This window comes from Arachis ipaensis, chromosome B09, assembly GCF_000816755.2.
Source record: "Arachis ipaensis cultivar K30076 chromosome B09, Araip1.1, whole genome shotgun sequence".
NCBI classification, from domain to species: domain Eukaryota; kingdom Viridiplantae; phylum Streptophyta; class Magnoliopsida; order Fabales; family Fabaceae; genus Arachis; species Arachis ipaensis.
This window is the reverse complement of record NC_029793.2, coordinates 127488710-127495674: the sequence shown is the minus strand read 5'-3', so window position 1 is coordinate 127495674 and position 6965 is coordinate 127488710. Positions and strand designations below refer to the sequence as shown.

Genomic DNA, 6965 nt, shown 5'->3' with positions numbered 1-6965 from the left:
ATATTTATCCTAAATATAAATTAGTTAAAGACTCAGAGGAGATAATTTTATGAAAAAAAAAATTTCCATGTACAAAATAAGTGGCAAAACTTAATAAGTATTTAAAGCCACAAATATTTATACATGTTCATAGAATAAAGTATCGTTTTTGTCTTCAACGTTTGGGATAAGTCCTATATGTGTCCCTAACGTTTAAATCGTCCTATTTGTATCCTTAACATTTATAAAAGTGATTCAATGTTATCCTACTATTAATTATACTAACAAATCAGATTATATGTTTCAATTATTCTCACCACTACAAGAAAAACACCCATTCAAGTACACTTGAAAAATGTAGCCAAAAACGAAAAAAAATGATGCCTTAGGAAAAGGCTACGCTTTTTAGGCTTTGGAGACACTTTTGTAGGCGATGCCTATACTAGTGTTGCCTATTCTCAAAGGCTACGCTTTTCTGTAGCAAAGGCTACGCTTCTCGCCTTTGAGAATAGGGTACGCTTTTTAAGTGATGCTGTTCAGGACCTAAGGCTACGCTTTTCAGCACTAATAGTTACCATAATTCTAAAGAATAGGCTACACTTTTCAGGGCTACTGCATCACTTTATAAATGTAGCAAATAGTATACCTATAGCTACTTTATATAAGTGTAGCCTTTTGTCCTCATTATTTTTTAATTTCTGTTTATATATATAAATATATACATATATAATAATACCATACAATAATCTTTAAACAATAAAAATTATACTGAAACAAAATATAATTATACAATGAACCAAAAATATTGGAATGATCATAATTTTGAGCATTCATACATCTCAAACTAGAATAAGTATACTCATATAATGCACTTAGAGTTTACTACTAATAAACTAGGAAAAATCAAAATATTATATCATATAAATGTATCTTAGCTTCTAATAAAAGACATCATCATCAACCATACATACATCTTTCAATTTCCATCTTTGTCAATAAACCATCATGATAAGCATCTCAATCTTCATTCGCATCTTCAGAATTATCCTGCATAATTATATAGAAAATTAATTATAATTTGAAAAAGTACAACAAGAAAAAAGTAATTAACAGATTAATAACACATACAATATCCGAGAGGCATAGGATAATTGAAACTACTCTACTTTTCATATCACCAAAGTCTTTTGCTTTAAAATAACAATCACATTCAAGGGGATACTATAAATCACCATAAAGGACAACTAAAAAATGGACTAACACAACTTCATACTAAATGGGAACTAAAATCAGAAAAATCAGAAAAATCAGAAAACCAAAACCAGAAAAATTAGAAAATCCAGAAAAACCAGAAAAATTACAGCTTTCACCCTGATAACAATAATATTAAAATTACATAATGAAAAAACAAAACCGAAAAAACCAAATCACAGCTTCCATCTTCTTCAATTTCAGTTCAAATTAAAAAAATATGGCATCCTCCTAAGTTCTAACAAATAAAAATTTTAAACTCAAAATCCTAATTAACAATTAACAATATGTAAACAAATATTAGGGAATAAGAAAAAACTGGTCATACCATATTTATGTTTGGAATATGTGTTGATCCATGAGCGCTATTTGCATTAATTGGAGAGTGTTGGGCATCTTGTAACAAAGCTTCAATTTCTTTCGGCGTCATTCCAGGTTCAGATCGCTGAACTAGTAACTTAATCATGTTTCGCAATCCATGAAGGTCAGCCTCTTGGTGCTGCTGTTTGGCCTTCACGTCTCCAAGTTCAGCCTTCAAAGATGTGACTTCCTCCTGGTGTTGTTGCTTGAGTTCAGAAATTTTTGCATACTTTTTTAAGTCACGTCGTGTAATAGATCTTCCATAGCACCTAACCCGACCTGGTTGTTTTTTTCCAAATAAAGACTCAAAAGCTTCCTCATCTGTTTCACCAACAGCTTGCCGGTTTTGGAATTCATCCTAATTAAAAGAAACATTTGACATAGAATTAGTTACCGTATCCTAAATTTGATTTATAATCATTAGTAATTCAATGAATTCTCATACAATTGCATCTTATGTTTCCTGATCAACTTCCTTCCTTTTCCGACTTGTTTGAGTAGCAAGGAACATTTCAAACCTTTTTGGTTCCTCATTTGTTTCCTTTGTCGCGCGCTACAAAATAAAGCCTTAAATAAATAAGTCTATAACAACATAACTAAAATTAACTAAATAAATCCCAGCACAAATATGAAATAAGTATACCAGAGCTACTCGTACTCTTTCGAAATTGATTGGCCCCATGCGATGTGGAAACTTTTGCTGTTCTTTATGTTTCTTATTTTTTTCAGTTATTGACTATAATTGAATAAAAAGTTAGCATATAGAAACAGAGAACAATATAATTAAATTTTGCTTCAGCAAACAAAATTACAGCAACCAGAATAGTAACAGGTATAATTGCACAGAATAGAATTGCAGAAAACAAAATTGCACAAAACAGAACTATAGAAAATAGAATTGCAGCAACTTAAAATTACAGCAAACAAAGTAGCCAAAAATAGAATTGTAAATACAGAAATTCAGAAGTTCAGAATGGAACTGGCAGCAGTATATCCTAAAAAAATTCAATTCAGTTCAAGAACCTACATTAGAATGGATATGTATTTGTACAGCATGAGAGAGGACAGATTCCAACATTATCAATTGAAATTTCATTGTTTTGCTTATGTCTTAACAAACAGTAATATATTTGCAATTAAAGTACCAACTATTTTACCTGGATTGTAGGATGACTCCATTGATATACTCTTCACTATACCTCGGTAGATCCATCCAATCCTTCGGCATATCACAAAACCTAATCGATAATTATTAAATTTTTTTGGAGAAAAATTTATAAGGGGTCGCAAAGTGAAGATAACAAGAGTAGAGGAGGAAGGGTGTTATGAAATATAAGGGGCATGGGCTATGAAATGGACTTCATAGCCTTGTAGTTAGGTTAGGAAATAGTTCCTAGTCTTAGAAGTAATTCTCTAAACATTTTACTAGAAACTCGCCGAAGCAAAACAAATTAAGGAAAACAAAGAATTTATAGTACATAAATAATAAGTTAAATTGCAACTTCATAACTAATAAAGCAATCAAAGTGGAGCTACACATGAATTAATAGCATAATAATAAAGTGAAAAGAAAAAGTATGCATTGTACCTTGCCATGACACGATCAATGTTTTGACAAAATCCACTTGGGAGCTTTAACCAAAAACTTCAATCTGTTTGTTACCAAGTAAAATTCTAAGAGATTAGACTATAATCATATTTAGTCTTGATTTATTTTCATAAATTCTAAACTGATATAATTAAAATGAAAGGAAAAAAAAATAAAAAAAAAACTCAATTCAGGTCGGTAACTTATTTGGAAAATAAAAGCAATCTGATAACAGCCCAAAATTCAAATCCAAAGCATGAGTAACTGAGTAACTAAAAATAAAAGGAAGCAATCTTGCTTCTCAAAACTCAATTCAGGATTCAGGAAACTCAATTCAGGTCAGTAGAAGTGAGACGATTTAATGGTAAGTCATGAGCTAATCAAAATATTATCCTGGTAATTGGTAAGCCATGAACTTGGCAGCCATTCATGCAAACCACATGGGTCATCCATGCGCCTCTTTAGGCCTTGTCAATGGTCACATTATATATAGAAATCTGTCAATTTTGGTGGACGTGAATATGGGAATGCTTGATATTGATATTGCAGTTAGAAATTTTTATACCTTTCCGATTATCCCTTTTCAAGCAGCAAAATAATAATGAAAATGTATTTCACTATTGTCTTAAGGCCCTTTTTATTTTAAAAACAATGGATTTTTGGTCAGTCCTACATATAATGGAGTATTACTATTTTATATGTGGAGTATGCAGAATTGAACAACGTAAATCTTTTCACATGGACTAGTTTGACTATTAAACGACTTATAATTAAGAATAAAAATATTATCATAAATCTCAATAAGTCACGGATTTGAAGTTGTTGCGGAGTAGAGCCTGTGATATAATATAATCTTGGAAGTTCTAACTTTAAAAAATAAAAGTAAAGTTATGAAAATAGATGGAGGTGGGCAGAGTAAGACAGTGAGTGATGTGAATTATTATCAAGTGATAGAGTATGATGATAACGTGAAGACTCATATTTTAACACATTATTACCATTACCTCAATAAATGCTACCAAGATTTTGCCTCCATGTGTTGCTATGCTCTGTTACTACTTACTACTATTATGTTTTCTAATCAAAGTTATTCTCAAAAGTAATAAACAAACAAAACTACCACTTAAAAGGGACCAAAATTCATGAGATTTTTCTGAGGCGGCTTTTTTATTATTGATCTGTGCCACTGATGCCCTCAAAACAAGGCAAGTTAGTACTTATCCCTAACAATATCAATATCTGTGATTTCAGTTTAGATTTCACTGCTCACTGCGACGCTTCAAATTTCTTATTAAGGAGTATATGCAGTTTGCTTGGAATATTGAACAATCTCAATCAAACTAAAAACTATTTTCTTATCTTATCTATATAGTAAGTTGATGTTATGATACTGAGAAGAAAACCAATTGCAGAGAAAATAAGTGGGTGCTTTATCTGTGAGAGTCCACCTTCAGGGATAAGAGCCCATCCATAGTTCTCATTAGCTCCCCTAATCATTCTATATTCTCACTTCTTGTCTCCTTCCTCTATATTTATAATTTTTAGATCATTTTTCCAGCTTTTTTTTCCTATTTATTTCACAATTTTTTTTTGTTTCTCTATATCCTTACATAATTTTGACTTACACGATCAAACATAGGCGTGAGTCAAGAGTGATTCAAGTCCCATTGCCAAACAAATCTGCAATCAAAAGTGTCATTAAGCTACAATGAGAGAATCTTGTGTGTATTTATGATGAACATTGTGTTAGCTCTATGAAAATCACTGAACAGTAGCAATCAGTCCATTGTCACTTTATAAATTAGATCGAACCATCTTAGGATGTGTTTGGCAAACATATTAGAAGAGAAAAAATACGTTTCAGTTTTTTAAAAGTTTCATTGTTTGATTTGGCTATTTTTTTTTTATAAACGCAGAAGTGATTTTGCATTCAAAACCACATTTACAAGAAGCAAAAATTTTTAATTTCTGAATTTTATTAATAAATTCACCACTATCACATTTTTTTTAAGTTAACAAATCAGCTACAACATTTAACTTCTCTTTGAATAAGATTAAATTGAACTTCTCAATTAAGACACGATAATTTTCTAATTTTCAAGTAAATTACTATCAACACAAGACACTTGTTAGGAATCAAATTAAAGCAACAAGGAAGTATTCATAGAATCAAATTTAATATCGACTATCTTATAACCACACTTCTAAACAAAAACCAATTTTTTAAGAAAAAAAATTCACAACGCAAAATATTCCAAATAAAGAGAGAGCTAAAACAATATTTTTTTCAAGAGCAATCGTCAGACTTAATTACACAACAAAAACCGACGAAATTGTTATAAAAAAAAAATACTGACGTCACAATTATTTATCTTTACTATACTCACTATTATTGAGAGAAGAGACAAGCTAACATCAACACTTTACGCCTGTAAAAACTTATTTGAGATCCTAAAATGATGCAACTCTTGAACAAGTCTCTCAACAATTTTTTTCATTCGACTAGATCTCTTGAGAATGAAACATTTTTCGGTGTCAAATCCACCACAACTCAATAAAAAAGATGAATTCATCTTTTACAAGAAACTCAACATGATAGTATAGAATCAATAGAAAAAATGTCGTTGTCCAACCAAAACCGCAGAAAACACTACAAATCAATTAAATTACGAAACTCAAATTTTATTTTTATGACAATAGATCTCTAAAAAATCACAGTTTTCTTTTAATTATTTAAAAGTTTGCATGTCTTTTAGAACTAGATATGCCTTTTAAGTGCCACTACGGCTCTAACTTCAAACTTCCCTAAAAGCTAACACAGCTAACTCCACTACTTTGACATATCAAAATCTATTATATATAAAATCTATTTTCCAATTTTGACACTGCTCTACACACAGGATTTTAATTATTCAAGTTTTAAAAAGTGCAAATTGATTTGAATTGGAGAAATAAGAGGGAAAAAATAAAAAGGAAGTGCTGGAATGTAATTGAGCTTGTGTATTCCTAATAGAACAAGTAATTGTGGATGGAAAGGGAAGCTTCTTCATCAATCATCATATACAACAAAGCTTTTCACTCAAAATCCATTCATAATAGACAATAATAACTGAACCAAAAGGTTTAGTGTGACTACTAAAGGGGAAAAAAAATTAAAAGTATGCAAGAAGAGAACAAAAAAAAATTCCCCAACCCAAACTCATAGTTACTACAACATCATCCAAAATTCAGAACCAGCTCACCAATCAAAAACCATTTACCAAAAGTAAAATTTTTCTACCAGATATAATCAAAATGGCGAAATCCACTGGTAGATTCGTTTCATGTTCAACAGGGTATGACACAACAAATAATATAAATATTTTGTTTACATTTATTAGTAAATATTATATACTTAAAAAAAATTGGGATCCAATTGAAATTCTGACTTATAAGAATTATTATAATGTAGATTCAGTTAGGAACTTAGGAACTAAAATCGTAAAAACAATGTGAAGTTGTTCCTCTGTTATACTGAAAGATAATGTATATGAATAAGGAATTAAAATGAAAGTTGGCTTACGAACTATACATCACTCACCTGCGTAAATGGAATGAAATCCCAATCCCAAATTCACGAGTTCAATCTCTTGCGCCACAACAATCCCAAATTCACGAGTTCTGCTGCGCCGCAGCAATAACGGAATGAAACCAGCAAATTCTGAGTTCTCCTGCGCCGCAAGATTAGCATGCATGTTCATCAATTCACGAATTCAAAGGATTTTGTACCAAACCCCCAAATTGCAAC

At 30.8% G+C, this 6965-nt stretch overlaps 1 protein-coding gene and 1 long non-coding RNA gene across 4 annotated transcripts in view; both read right to left on the bottom strand.

Annotated features, from left to right (window-relative positions):
* Window positions 1-6965, bottom strand: part of LOC107617632 (glycine-rich cell wall structural protein 2) — a 30702-nt gene that overhangs the window by 19099 nt on the left and 4638 nt on the right. The window lies entirely within an intron of this gene.
* Window positions 1-6965, bottom strand: part of LOC107617634 — a 20083-nt gene that overhangs the window by 11244 nt on the left and 1874 nt on the right. Inside the window, exon 3 of one of the 2 annotated variants that reach the window (XR_002353227.1) lies at window positions 1474-1489. This is a non-coding gene — a long non-coding RNA (uncharacterized LOC107617634). Of the gene's footprint in view, window positions 1-1473; window positions 1490-2034; window positions 2158-6965 lie in introns of those variants that run through there. The other variant, XR_002353228.1, reaches the window with a different exon arrangement.